At 46.4% G+C, this 15,925-nt stretch overlaps 1 protein-coding gene across 12 annotated transcripts in view; it reads right to left on the reverse strand.

Annotated features, from left to right (window-relative positions):
- The window catches only part of DMD (dystrophin), a 1,926,267-nt gene that overhangs the window by 1,039,210 nt on the left and 871,132 nt on the right, over window positions 1-15,925 (reverse strand). The window lies entirely within an intron of this gene.

The raw sequence follows: 15,925 nt of genomic DNA on the forward strand, positions 1-15,925 counted from the left end.
CCTTTATTTCGACTTAAAGGGCTCTTAAAATCCATTTCCTTACTCCACCCCTGACAAGTGGATTAGCGCTTAAATCGGCCTTGCCGGGTCGAATTTGGGGTACTGTGGACACAATTCGACGGTATTGGCCTCCGGGAGCTAACCCAGAGTGCTCCATTGTGACTGCTCTGGACAGCACTCTCAACTCAGATGCATGATTGTTTGCCCTTGCTCTGATGTAGGGAGGGGCGACTGATGACACGGCTTACAGGGTTGGCTTACAGGGAGCTAGAATCAACAAAGGGGGTGGCTTTACATCAAGGAGTATTTCAGGCAGGACTTCACGGAGGGTTCCAATAAGAAATGGTGCACCTAAGTTATTGTTCTTATTGGAACAAGGAGGTTAGTCTGGCCTCTGATTGATACATGGCTAGATTTACCTCGCTGCACCTTCTCTGTGAGTGACTGCAGTGTGACCTAGAGGAATGAGTCCCCTAGATGGGGGGCGGGGAGGAGGGGTTTGCAAATGAGTACAAAACAAATCTGGTCCATTTCTTGTTTTGATACACTCCATCTATCTTTTACATCTTTGGCTGGCAGCAGACGGTGCAGAAGGATTGCATGCCATCCACATCACATGGCTGCTCGGCAGAAGATGGTACAATAGGACTGCTAGCCATCCTCATCTCTTGCCTGCCCGGCAGAAGATGATGCAATAGGACTGCTAGCAATCCATATCACCTGCCTGCTCACCATAAGATGGTTCAATAGGACTGACTGCAGGACTAAAGAGAATGACTTGATCAAGTCACTCCAAATTTAGTCCCTGCGCCCATGTCTGCCCAGGCGCTCCTGATCGACCTCACACAGGTGACCAGGAGCACCTCGGACATGATGGTGACGGCTACCAGTCATAGAATCATAGAATATCAGGGTTGGAAGGGACCCCAGAAAGTCATCTAGTCCAACCCCCTGCTCGAAGCAGGACCAATTCCCAGTTAAATCATCCCAGCCAGGGATTTGTCAAGCCTGACCTTAAAAACCTCTAAGGAAGGAGATTCTACCACCTCCCTAGGTAACGCATTCCAGTGTTTCACCACCCTCTTAGTGAAAAAGTTTTTCCTAATATCCAATCTAAACCTCCCCCACTGCAACTTGAGACCATTACTCCTTGTTCTGTCATCTGCTACCATTGAGAACAGTCTAGAGCCATCCTCTTTGGAACCCCCTTTCAGGTACTTGAAAGCAGCTATCAAATCCCCCCTCATTCTTCTCTTCTGCAGGCTAAACAATCCCAGCTCCCTCAGCCTCTCCTCATAAGTCATGTGTTCTAGACCCCTAATCATTTTTGTTGCCCTTCGCTGGGCTCTCTCCAATTTATCCACATCCTTCTTGTAGTGTGGGGCCCAAAACTGGACACAGTACTCCAGATGAGGCCTCACCAATGTCGAATAGAGGGGAACGATCACATCCCTCGATCTGCTCGCTATGCCCCTACTTATACATCCCAAAATGCCATTGGCCTTCTTGGCAACAAGGGCACACTGCTGACTCATATCCAGCTTCTCGTCCACTGTCACCCCTAGGTCCTTTTCCGCAGAACTGCTGCCAAGCCATTTGGTCCCTAGTCTGTAGCGGTGCATTGGATTCTTCCATCCTAAGTGCAGGACCCTGCACTTATCCTTATTGAACCTCATCAGATTTCTTTTGGCCCAATCCTCCAATTTGTCTAGGTCCTTCTGTATCCTATCCCTCCCCTCCAGCGTATCTACCACTCCTCCCAGTTTAGTATCATCCGCAAATTTGCTGAGAGTGCAATCCACACCATCCTCCAGATCATTTATGAAGATATTGAACAAAACCGCCCCCAGGACCGACCCTTGGGGCACTCCACTTGATACTGGCTGCCAACTAGACATGGAGCCATTGATCACTACCCGTTGAGCCCGACAATCTAGCCAGCTTTCTACCCACCTTATAGTGCATTCATCCAGCCCATACTTCCTTAACTTGCTGACAAGAATACTGTGGGAGACCGTGTCAAAAGCTTTGCTAAAGTCAAGAAACAATACATCCACTGCTTTCCCTTCATCCACAGAACCAGTAATCTCATCATAAAAGGCGATTAGATTAGTCAGGCATGACCTTCCCTTGGTGAATCCATGCTGGCTGTTCCTGAACACTTTCCTCTCATGCAAGTGCTTCAGGATTGATTCTTTGAGGACCTGCTCCATGATTTTTCCAGGGACTGAGGTGAGGCTGACTGGCCTGTAGTTCCCAGGATCCTCCTTCTTCTCTTTTTTAAAGATTGGCACTACATTAGCCTTTTTCCAGTCATCTGGGACTTCCCCGGTTCGCCACGAGTTTTCAAAGATAATGGCCAATGGCTCTGCAATCACAGCCGCCAATTCCTTCAGCACTCTCGGATGCAACTCGTCCGGCCCGATGGACTTGTGCACGTCCAGCTTTTCTAAATAGTCCCTAACCACCTCTATCTCCACAGAGGGCTGGCCATCTATTCCCCATTTTGTGATTGTCCTATTGTCCTATTGCACTGTCTGCTGCCACAAGGCAATGGGTTGCTGCTGCTGTGTAGCAATGCAGTACCGCATCTGCCAGCACCCAGGAGACTTAAGGTGACAGTGAGCTGAGCGGGCTCCATGCTTGCCGTGGTATGGCGTCTGCACCGGTAACTCAGGAAAAAAGCCACGAAATGATTGTCTGCCCTTGCTTTCACGGAGGGAGGGAGGGAACGGTGGCCTGATGATATGTACCCAGAACCACCCGCAACAATGTTTTAGCCCCCTCAGGCATTGGGATCTCAACCCAGAATTCCAATGGGCAGTGGAGACTGCAGGAACTGTGGGATGGCTACCCACAGTGCAACACTCCGGAAGTCGACGCTAGCCTCGGTACTGTGGAAGCACTCCGCCGAGTTAATGCACTTAATGCACTTAGAGCATTTTCTGTGGGGACACACACACTCCAATATATAAAACCGATTTCTAAAAAATCAACTTCTATAAATTTGACCTAATTTCGTAGTGTAGACATACCCTCAGACTGAGCGCAGAGCTGAGAGCTGATAAGGGCAATGGGGTGATGTTTCTTAATTCTGCTTAATGAGAGAGTGCTTCTGTCAAGGTTCCTTCCCCACTCTGAACTCTAGGGTACAGATGTGGGGACCTCCATGAAAGATTCCCTAAGCTTATTCTTACCAGCTTAGGTTAAACATCTCCACCACCAAAGTGTTACACAAAGAACAGGGGAAGTGCCCACTTGGAAACGTCTCCCCCACAAAATATCCCCCCAAGCACTACACCCCCTTTCCTGGGGAAGGCTTGATAAAAATCCTCATCAATTTGCATAGGTGAGCACAGATCCAAACCCTTGGATCTTAAGAACAATGAAAAGCAATCAGGTTCTTCAAAGAATTTTAACCCATTAAGAATTAAAGAAAAAGTAAAAGAATCACCTCTGTAAAATCAGAGTGGTAAATACCTTACAGGGTAATCAGATTCAAAACATAAAGAATCCCTCTAGGCAAAACCTTATGTTACAAAAAGATACAAAAACAGGAATATACATTCCATTCAGCACAACTTATTTTATCAGCCATTTAAACAAAACAGAATCTAACGCATATATAACTAGATTGTTTACTGACTTTTTACAGGAGTTCTGACCTGCATTCCCACTCTGGTCCCGGCAAAAGCATCACACAGACAGAGAGAACCCCCCTCCAGCTTTGAAAGTATCTTGTCTCCTCATTGGTCATTTTGGTCAGGTGCCAGTGAGGTTATCTTAGCTTCTTAACCCTTTACAGGTGAAAGGGCTTTTCCTCTGGCCAGGAGGGATTTAAAGGTGTTTACCCTTCCCTTTATATTTATGACAGCTTCTCTGGCTGGTGGTTGGCTCCCTGCTCCAAAGTGGTATTTCATGCATAGTGGGGATTACTGCTGATTGGACTGACTGTAAGAGAGGAGCCAGCTGGCAGCTTGTGGGTGACAGCACTCTTACACCACCAGCAGGATTGGAGCAGAGAGGGTTGAGCAGTTTTGGAGGATGTAGAAAGAAACTTAAAATTTCCCACTAGCACTATATGAACCCCCTCAGCCCTCTGACTAGACCTTAGTAGCTCTGTTTCACCACGTGAAAAAAATGCAGACCCCACCTTCCTCTCAGTCCCAAAAAGCATGCATTGGCACTACCAGCAGAGGATTTGGAGGTCTCTGTTTCAAGTAGAAGAAAAGGGACAATTAACATGAATGGACTGTTCTGTAGTGGTTCTGTCAGTGTCTTCCTATGAATCCATATTCCATCCGACTTGAAGACTACTTTGTTGTTACAGAATCCTGGGAAAACTGCACACTGAGCATTAAGACTTATACTTTTTATTTCATGTGGGCATAAGATATATGCATGTACTAATTATTTAGGTACAACATTGTGCAATCAATGTATACACCATGCCATAAGGAGGTATAATAAACAAGTTGCCCAAGTAAGGGTCTGATCCTGCAAACCCTTGCTCATGTGAATACTTCCTATATAGTCAATAGAATATACTTATGTTAAGGGTTTAAGGCATTTAACATTTCTATTGTCCTTCTCTGAACCTTTTATATTTCTTCTATATCTGAATAAAATTACAGTATCCAAGTAAGGATGTACCATTGATTTAGATACTCGTGTTACAAAATTTTCAATATTATTCTCTAACTCTACCATAATACAGAATAACATTATTGATGATTTGAACTACACCTTCACCTGGAAAAAGGTGTTTTGTTGAACTGCCCATAACAATGTCAGGAACTCATGAATATTATGTGTAATTTAAGATATTCCTTCTGATGTGTGTATCACAGAATGCCTCCTTGTGGCCTGGGATGGCCCCACAGACACCCCACCTCAGTTTCCCTCTGAGTCTGAGAATCCACTTACAGCCAACAAAAGAAAAAATATTTAAAATGCTTTTGAAACAAAATTCCCCCTCTCTTGGATTATAATTTATTCAACATAGTTCATCGTCCCAAAGTGAGTCCCTTTTCACCTATACCTAGCTTCAGGGTTTCCACGACCCTGCTTTTGGACTGTGTGGTTCAAGTCCTAACCTCCCCATCGCACAAACTCTCCTTTTACTTCAGGGTTTCACGGCCCTCTTTCTGGGGGCAGTATGCTGGCTGAGTCCTTCTTTTTCCTGGACTCTGAGCCTCCTTTTGAGATTCACCCATCCAGTCATTCGACTACTCCCTTAATCCTTCCCAAGCACTTACCTGGACCCGTGAGGACAGAGGGAAGCCTTGCTTCACCCACTAATACAAGGTTCCTGGTCCTTGGCCCATAAAGGAAAAATAGGCTGTTTTCTTCCCATACTTTCACCCTCCCAGACACAAACTATTCCTCAGGACCATCTGTTTCTTACCAATATCTGTTTTGGTTTTCTGGACACTTGGAATGAGCTAACTAACCTGTCACACTTCCTTTTTCTGGTCTGAAAGGGCCATTACCCAATTACATTGCATAACCTTGCACTTGTCTACAGTTATTTTCTCATACTATCACATTGCCCAGTTGCCTAGCTTTGACAGGTGCTTCTGAAGTTGCTCAATGTTTTTCCTGGTCTTCACCAGAATAATTGTCATCTTCAAATTTTGTCATCTCACTGCTCACCCTCTTTTCCAGCTATTTAACACATTAAACAACATTTGTCTTTGTACAGGTATTTGACTTAACCTACTATTAATCTTATTCCATATAGAAAACTGATCGATATGTATATAGATATGTATATATATCTATATATTCCTAGAGTGAGCACCTCACCTGACATACAGGGACCAGGTTAAAGAGCTGGAGTTGCATATAAGGGCAGTAAAAGCCCTGTCTCCATTCAGGGGAGAATCCTCCAACACATGCATTGCAAAAGACTAAAACTGACCTGCAAGAATCCCCATGGCAGCCATGGCTTACAGGACATACCAGGGACAGGTGGAGCATGTTGGTGGTGCGATTGAAGTAGGCAGTTGTGTGGAGATTCCAGGCAGCACTGTGGGTAGTCCTGGTAAGGCTGTCATAACTGAGACATGTCCCCAGGACTGTTTAATTTATGCTAGAGGCCTTACAGGTCTTACAGCCATCTTATTCTCCACCTCTCCTCCTGCGCTGTGCTTCTTGGAAATGTAGCACAGAATCTCACCAGTTTCAGAGTAGCAGCTGTGTTAGTCTGTATCCGCAAAAAGAAAAGGAGTACTTGTGGCACCTTAGAGACTAACAAATGTATTTGAACATAAGGTTTCACTGAATGCATCCGATGAAGTGAGCTGTAGCTCACGAAAGCTTATGCTCAAATACATTTGTTAGTCTCTAAAGTGCCACAAGTCCTCCTTTTCTTTTTGAGAGTCTCACCTGTAACTCTTCATTTTCGCTTTCAGTTTTTAATATATGACAGTTTTACCTCGATTTTGTGAGGATTTATTTTTCATCATAAACACTACTAAGGCCTTTAAAAATACAAATACATTATATTAATTGGTTCTTCTTTAGTCAATATTATATGACTCATTCAAAGAGCATTAATAGGCTTCCTTTATATAATCCATATTGCTTTCTCTCTGCCACACATGTCTAGCTTTACTAGTCTATCTGAATGAACTTGTTCAGCTAATTTAAGATACTATGTGTCACTTTTGGAATAACATCCAGCAACTTTTCTAAAAACAGGTAAAACATTGGAGACAACTTATAGCTGGAATTAGGATAATAATAATAATAATAATTATAATGATTATTTTGATATCACAGCCACTTCATTCTCTAAATCACTTCAGAAAGAGAATAAGTCTAATTTAAAAGTCAAAATAAAATCAATGTCTTTTAGGTGAAAAAGGAACAAATCAGCAAGAATTATTAGTCAATTTTATATTATCTCATTTATTATTTTTTTAATTAAAAGCAGGCTCTGATTGCAATGAGAAAAAATGTTTGCTTTCCAATTGTGAGCCCTGCAAGGTCATCTAGGGAACTGAAAGTTAACATGGATATTTAACTTGTCACACATCACCACCACCAAAAGGCAAATTCTGCCCTCAGTGACACCTGCGCAATACCATAACCTTCACGGGAGCTGCACAGGTGTAAATGAGGGGAATTTAGGGTACATCTACAGTTAAAATGCTACGGTGGTCCAGCTGCACCACTGTAGCTCTTCAGTGTAGACACTCCCTATGCAGACAGGAGGGTTTTCCCTTCTTAGTTCAGGAATCTCACAGCCCTCCTTCTAGGATCTGTGCTGATAATTAATATGCAGCCCACACTTGGCTTCTTTGAGCATCCCCTTTCCCCCCTGGACTTGGAGAGGTGAGCAGGCAGGCCTTCACTTTTCTGCTTTGCCTCTCTGGAGGCTTCTCTTTTATAGCCAGGCCTGGACTGATTTAAGCACATGACTTACCTGTCATGTGGCTACACTACATTTGCCCACCTAGGGAGAAGTCTTGAATGAGTCACAAATGAGGCTAAACCTGTTATTCCTCAGAAGGCCAGTCACTCTGTGACAGTGCCATTTTTACACGGCATTAGTACAGTTGCTTAGTACACTAACATATACAACCTTGTTTATGGCTTGTAGCAAACGATCTGTATCAGAGGTGGCTACTTATGGAGCAAGAATCTCTACGTTCCCCAGAGTACAAGGATGCTGCAGCAAGCCATTAGGATAATGGAGATGTATCCCTTTTTTGCACCCAATGATGACTCTATCTTCTCTGCTTTTTGGGGGAAGAGGGGTTGCTTATGCCCCCAAGAGAACCAGCAGGGAATAGTGCCTATGGTCAAGGAAAGGGAGGGACTGTATTGGGAGAATAACAGTGAGGAGAAGACTACTTAAAGCCTCCACCATGAATGGTGGTTTGACTTCTCTGATCCCAAAGACAATGACTTATATTTAACAGAGATGGGAAGCAGAAGTCACAGTAGATCTGTTCTATGGTGATTTAAAGGATGAAGAATATCTTCTTCCTTACAGATAGTGCAGCAACTCTGTCTGAACACCACATAGAACATAGGGATTTCACTCTGCAACATCTTGGGTGGAACTCCATTCTGGATTAGGAAGGTCTTTATAAATCCAGGACTTGTCTGTTTAAGCTTTGGAAAATTAGTAATTAAGTGATATGAATACTGAAGTTGGGAGACATCAATGAGGTACAAAGGTGGCCATCATCTCCAGCACCTCCAAATGTTACCAAGACCACATATCTTGAATATTAAAGTAACAGCATCCTGAATTTAACTCCTCTATTACTAAGAGTATTATATTTAATATATATTATAAATAATAGGGGGTGACTGAAATATTAATGAAGATAAGACCCTTCAGTCCATGAAGGAACACCTCAATAAGTGGCTTGATTTTCTCAGTTGCTGGGCACCGACAGCTCTTATGGACCCTAAAGTGAGTTTTACACTCTCAGTGCTGCTGAAAAATTAGACAATTTATTTCAGCATCTAAATAATAACTTGTGTGTCTAATCTCAGGCTCCCAAGTCTGAGAATTTTGATCTGTATCATTTAGAACAAGTTTCCAAAACTTTAAAAATGAAAACAAAGAAATGAATATGCTCTTCGCTTGCTAAAAGATTCAAGCCAAAATGTTCAGACTTGGAAGCCTGAGGCTTAGGCCAGAAGACTGGAAGAAATATGTCCTGGCTCACATGGAAAGCGGACACTACTTCGGGAAGAAAAGCCTGGTGGGGCCAGAGATGGACCTTATCCTTATAAATGACCATGTATGGTGGTTCTGAGGTCTGGACTCTCAGCTCAGAGAGTTGCCTCGTCAATGTCACTGCCTCCAGGAAAGCCACCTTCCATGACAGGTGAGATAGGGAGCATGAGGCCAAAGGCTCAAAGGGCAGACCTGTGAGCCTGGACAGAACCAAGTTGAGATCCCACTGAGAGACTGGGGACCGGACTTGAGGGAAAAGCCTCTCAAGACCTCTAAGGAACCTGACCGTCATGTCATGGAAGAACACAGTCTGCCCCTGGATTGGTGGATGAAAGGCCAAAATGGCCGCCAGATGCACCCTGATAGAGGAGTGCACCAGGCCCTGGTTCGTTAAGCCCAAGATCAACTGCACCGAAGAATGCAAAAAGGAGATGCCCCATTCAGCTACCCAGGGGGAGAACCTCATCCACTTTGCCAGGTAGGCCTGCCTAGTCAAGGGCTTTCTACTCTCGAGGAGGACCTGCTGGACTCCGTTCATACAGGTTCAGCCACGCAACATCCACGCCGTGAGGTATAGGGATGCGAGGTTGGGGTGCGAGAGTCAGCCATGATCCTGTGACAGCAGGTCCAGCCAGTTTGGCAGGGGCCAGGGAGGGATTGCGTCCCTAACCAGTGCTAGCAAGCACCGGGGCAATCACGATAACCAGCGCCTTGTTCCTCTTGATTTTCACGAGGACCTTGCTGATGAGCAGAATTGGAGGGAACGCATACATCAGGCTTCGTGCCCACGGCACGAGTAAGGCATTGGAGAGGGAGCACTTGCCCAAACCCTATCTGAAGCAAAACCTGCTGCACTTCCTGTTCTGCCTGGCGGCTAAAAAAATCTACTTGGGAGTTCCACACCTCTGGGTGAAGCACCCACTCGTGGTGAGAGGAGAAGTCCCTGCTTAGGTGATATGATAGCGTGTTTCTGGCACCCAAAAGGTGACATGCTTCTAGATGGATTCAGTGATCAATGCAGAAGTCCCAGAGATGGACTGTCTCTTGGCAGAGGGCTGAGGATTCGCTCCGCCTTGCCTGTTGGTATAGAACATTGAGGCAGTGTTGTCCGTGAGGACTCTGACCACTCTGCCCGACAGATGAGGCAGAAGACTGCTCTGCACAGCACCCTGAGCTCTTTGGCATTTATGTGTAGTGTCGACTCCTCTGGGGACCATATACCTTGGGTCTGGAGGGTGCCCAGGTCTGCCCCCCAGCCAAGGTCTGAGGCATCCGAAACAAAGTTGACTGAGGAGTGCTGACGAAGGGAACTCCTTCCGGGACTTGCCCAGGGTTGGTCCACATTTACAGTAAGGTAAGAACTGTCATGGGGGTGATAACTACCTTCTCCGGGTAGTCCCTCAACTGGGAGTAGACCATCACCAGCCATTGCTGCAGGGGTCCCATCCGGAGCCTGGCATGGCACAGCACATATGTATACACTGCCATGTGACCTAGTATGCATAGGCAAACTTGGCCGTGGTCGGGGAAAGGTGCTGACTGCTGCGATGAGGTCCGTCAGTGCCCTGAATCTCTCCAGTGGTAGGAACGCCCTGGCACAGACCAAGTTGAGCAGTGCTCCAATGAACTCTATCCTCTGTACTGGAACTAACGTTGATTTTTTGTCATTGGATTGTCATTCACCAACAGACCGAGGTGACGGCATGTGGCTAGCAGCACCGTGACATCCCCTATGACCTTAGTCCTGTAGTTGCTCTTCATGAGCCAGTCGTCGAGGTACAGGTAGATCTGGATACCCCAATGTCTGAGGTAAGCCACCACCACTGACATGCACTTGGTAAATACCCATGGTGCTGTCGCAAGGCCAAACGGGAGGACCTTGAACTGATAGTGGTTGGGACCAACCGTGAACCGGAGGAAGTGTCTGTGTCCCTTAAAGATGGCAATGTGGAAGTATGCATCTTTCAGACCGAGGGCGGCATACTAGTTTTCCAGATCCAGGGAGGGGATGATGGAAGCCAGGGAGACACAGGCAGAACTTCAGTTTCACTAAGTAGCAGCTCAAGTCCCGCAAGTCTAGTATGGGCCGCAGACTGCTCTTGGCTTTGGGGATTAAAAAGTATCGGGACTAGAACCCCTTGTTCCTGTACTCCACAGGAACTACGTCCACCACACCCAGCTGTAGAAGACCCTCTACCTCCTATATGAGAAGATTCTCATGAGAGGGATCTCTGAAGAGGGACAAGGAGTGGGTAGAAAGGGGGGGTAGAAAGTAACTGAAGGGGGTAGCCCTGCCCCACCTTATTGAAGACCTATCAGTCTGATGTTACAGATGCCCATGCAGGGAGGAAGGAAGAAAGGCAATTGGCAAACAGAGGGAAGGAAGGATCTAGTATGTCAACCTCAGGCATACCCACAAAACAGTCGCTTGCCGGTCTGCTTACTGCAGGTCAAGCCTGCCTGGGATATACACAAAGGTTTGTGGCCAGGGTGTTTCTTGTAGCCCCTAGATGTTTTGTGGGGAGGCTCCTGACGAGGGTGGCTCCCTTGGCTCTGAGGCTCCTGTGACTTAAACCACTTGCGGGCAGGGCCGCAGACATTCAGGCCCAGTGTTTTTAGGGTTGTACAGAAATCTTTCAGGCCATGGAGTTTAACATCCGTCTGTTCTGCGAACAGGGGGTGCCCATCGAAAGGGAGGTCTTGCATTGACTGCTGAGCCTCAGAGGAAAGACCAGAGAGGAGCAGCCATGAAGGCCTGCACAATGAGATGGCTGATGCCATGGTTCAGGTGGTGGTGTCCACCGCGTCCGATGCCACCCAGAAAGATGCTCTGGCAGCAGTCAAGCCCTCATCCAGGATCGCCCGGAACTCCTTCCTAGAAGCCTCAGGAAGGGTGCTCTCGAACTTGGTCATGGCCTGCCACATATTAAAATCATAGCAGCCTAGTAAGGCCTGATGGTTGTCCACCCTTAACTGTAGACTGGAGAATGAATAAACTTGACACCCAAACAAGTCTAGTCTCCTTGAGTCTTTATTCTTAGGGGTAGCCCCAGGCTGACCTCGTCTCTCCCTGTGGTTGATGCCTCTACCACTAGGCAATTGGGAGCAAGGTGGGTATAAAGATATTCATGGCCTTCAAATGGCACAAAATTCTTGTGCTCCACCCTCTTGGAGATCGGAGTCAAGAAGGAAGGCGTTTGCCAGAGGGCATTTGTAATTTTAGCGACCTCCTCATGTAGGGGCAAAGCTACCCTGGCTGGGGCCACAGGGCATAGGAAGAGAACATTAAAGAGGAAGTATGCAGTTTCCTCTAACTCCTCCACCTGGAGGCCCAGATTGGCAGCAACCCTCTTTAACAGCTCCTGATGCGCTTTAGCATCATTCTGGGGCATCAGTGGAGGGGGCCCCACTATGGCCTCATCTGGTGACGAGGAGGAGGAAGCCAGTACCAAGGGGTCCTCTGCACCCATAGGTGGTCGGGCGGCTTGCTTGTCCACTTCCTTTGAGCCTGCGGGGTGCCTGCAGCCAAGGCCTCTTGGGCTGGAGTAGGGGTGGGACAGGGTGGTACCCAGTCTCTCCGAAACTTTGAATACCGAGCGGGTGGCCTGATAGGGCTGAGTGAACCTCCATGGGTATCGCTGTGCCGATGACGGAGTCTGAGGCCACGAGCCCGGCTGTGTTACTGCCTATGTAGTCTGCACTGTAGGTGCTGGAGTCTGTCCCGCCATTAGGGAATGTTGCTCCGAACCTGGCCAGAGCCTGAGCAGTCACTCCCCTATGACCAGGACAGGGCTGATTGATTGGTGGCTCTGTCCTGATTGGTACCAGTCGCCCCCCGGCCCTGCCCAGAGTTGGATTTGGCTGACATTGACGAGCATCTGGATCAGGGCCTCAGTGACCAGGGGGCACTCGGCGGATCTGCAACAGCTGGCGATCTATGCCTCACGCTTAATGTGAAGCGAGATGGGGAACTAAAGTGGGCTTGGCATCGTGAAGATGTAGCCGCACATGGTGATGCCACCCTGGGCAATCCGGGAAATGGTACTGTCAGTCCCTTGACCTGTCCCTGGAGCAGGACCGGTGCCACGGAGATTCCAGGCGCCGACTCTGAAACTCCTGCCGGGGCAGGGGAGCGTGCCTCCAGAGGTCTGCGCCCAGTTACCAGCGAGCCACACCTCAAGCCTCTCTGCCCTTGTCCAAGGTCAGGAGACTAGATGGGGCTATGAAGCATCTGCCTATCATGGTCAGAAGCATGTTGGCTGCAAGAGGGTGACTGTTGGCGGGACATCCCCTGTGACAGGGAGTGCTGACGGAAAGGTGGAGACTGTGGTGGTCCCAATATGGGTTTACCCCGGGACCCCGCAGGGGCCAGAGTGGGCAGCACTGGGAGGGATATAATGTCTTGAGCTGCTTGGAGGGCCTCCAGTAAGGACGGCACTCAGAACTGACAAGGACCTCCACCGCTATCTGGGGTAGCCGATGGGGAGTGGGCTGGGTTACACCGCTTGACCTGAGTTGGGGCCCGGGATTCCCAAGGGGGTGAAGAAGCACCCGAGATAGGGGCTTGGTCCACCCCAGAATTGTCTTTTCCCTCACAGGAAGCTGGAGACCTTCCTCACCCCATCTTTCTAGACTTTTGGTCTGGAGTCATGGAAAGAGATTGGTGCCAGCTCATAGATGGTACCAGTGTGGTGCTGCGTACTGAGGTCATGATGCTCGGCGCCGAATCGGAGTGTTGCTCTGGCATCGGGGTAAGGACAGACTCCATCAGGAGTGTCTTCAAATTAATTTCACACTCCTTCTTCATCCTGGGCTTGAAGGACTTGCAGATTTTGCACTTACTACTAATGTGACCTTTGCCCAAGCACCCTAAACAACTATTCTGTGGATGGCTAATGGGCATGGGCCTTTTACAGTGATCGCAGGGTTTAAAGCCTGGGGACAGGGGCGTGCACCATCCCGAGGCAAAGTCCCTTTAGAGACCTACTAAGTCTCAAACTTAACAAATATGTTGAACTAAACTAGAGGGAAACTATATACAGTAATATTTGCAAGAGGTAAATGAATTTGAACAAACGAAAAGCAACAACTCTAGCTGAAGCAGGACCAGTTCCATGCACCATCACTGGTGGCAAGAAGGAACTGAGGGAGCCAGTGTTACCCTATGTGCTACAGCATAAGCACGCCACTCCAGGGGGTGCCAGAGCAGGTCTCCTACAATACTACTGAGGGAAAAACTTCTGGCACTGGTGCATGTAGCAAGCACACATACGTAAGTTGAATGGACATGAACGATCACTTGAAGAAGAATCATAACTCAGGGGCAAAGGTTGTTGCATATTCCTCTCCACATTGGGGGGAGGGGGGTAAATTTTATGAGTTTATGCTGTACAGTTCCCTGTGCAGCAAAAGACAGTATAATTTTGGGATTATACTTCAGAGGGGGTGCGTACCTGAGGAGCTGGGAGTTGCCTTAGCTCTGTACCCTTCCTGTGTAAGGGCTGGTCAAAGAGCCTGCATGTAAATGCAGCTGGGTGTGTCTCTACCTGTATGTATGAGGATGAAAGTGCAGGCTGGAGGGCTTTGCAGCTTGTCACAGCAGTACAGTGTGAGAGGGAGCCCAGGCTCATGGGTCAGGGGGCTCAGTGATACCCCAATTCCAGGTGGCACCCTGGGGGAACCCATCACAGTCACCCTGCTCCTCTCAGATGGGATTTGTCCTTAATTCTGCCCCCAGATGGCCCTAATCTTAATCTGGGCCAGGGCCAACCTGCAGGTGCAACCAGGTGCACTAATTGCTCTCCTGATTCCTTTTCTACCAGTGTGGGGTATACAACCCATAGCAATACACCAGATTTTATCTCCTGTTATTTAGAACATAGATGTATATATATATATACACACACACACATTAAATTTGCTTTTTTGTTCATTAAATTCACAATTGGATCCCATCCAATGATCCAAGAAAGAGAGAGAAAGTGAGTGTATAAACACACATATACCCCTTCCATTTTTCAAGATGAAAAAATCGCTTCAAGTTGTTTTAGATATCAAGAGGGCCTTGGGAGATTTTGTAACCTTGTTAACAAAAGTGCACACAACTTTCATTTCTAAGAATAAAGGATTAGAGAAACCCATTAGCAGCTGAAGTGACAGCAGCCTTTGGGGAGTGGATCCATCTCATTGCCCTTGAAAAAGAGAAATCGGAACACTAGAGACTCATACTCCAGTTCATTTTCACTATCTTGAATTTGTCTTTATCTGGCAGCTGAGGACAACACACAGGACAAATCCAATTCTTTGGCCATTCGTGCACCAAACATCACATTACTGATAGATCAAGCTGGGAAGTGTACTCAATCAGTCTGACTTCCAAGTTGTAGTTAATTAGGTTTTGCTGAACTACAGCAGAAAACCATTTTAAACTTCATGTTCAGTGTTTCTTCATTAAGTTGTATTTCCTGATTCCTGTATTTCTTGCCTGGGATCACTTGATATGATCCAGATGTGAATTTCATTTACAAAATGCAAATAATTTTTTGGCAACCAAAATATATGTAGGATGATGCACTGTCCTTACATGAATACTAAATCTGAAATTATATCTCACAGTTTTATACTGACATCAAAATTGGCAACAGTACAGGTTGTAGCACTCATGAATGGCAGGGAAAAAATCCACAACTTAATGACAGTTTTAAAATTTGTACTGGAACTGAAATATAATATTTAATATGGATATTTTTTTAATAAAGGAGATTTAGAGAGGATTACGAAAAGTAGTCTGGCTGTGAGAATGGTAGGTGCAGAGTAATTATAGTGCATTTGGTGTAGACTGAAATGACTTACTGTAGAAGGATGACATAAAGAAAGCTGTTGGATGTATGTATAAAATGGGGATATATGAAGGGACAAGAATTATCATGCATAAAATGGAGAAGAGAAGGGAGATTATACATAAAGTAGAGCAGAAAAGAGTCCTGGATTTAAAAAAGGGTGAAATAAATTTACAAGGCTGACGGGAAATATTATATTAGGTAAGGATATTTTAAGATATTATGGACCCAATTCTGCAAATACTGATGCATGTGAGCTATTTTTCTCATGGTAATAATCATTGATTTCAGTGATAACAGTTACTGAAAAAATGTATCCATAAATGTTTGCAGACTCAAGTCTTAATATAAAATATGTTCCTACTAAATGCAAGACAGTGAA

The sequence above is a fragment of the Lepidochelys kempii genome, chromosome 1 (assembly GCF_965140265.1).
Source record: "Lepidochelys kempii isolate rLepKem1 chromosome 1, rLepKem1.hap2, whole genome shotgun sequence".
NCBI lineage: Eukaryota > Metazoa > Chordata > Testudines > Cheloniidae > Lepidochelys > Lepidochelys kempii.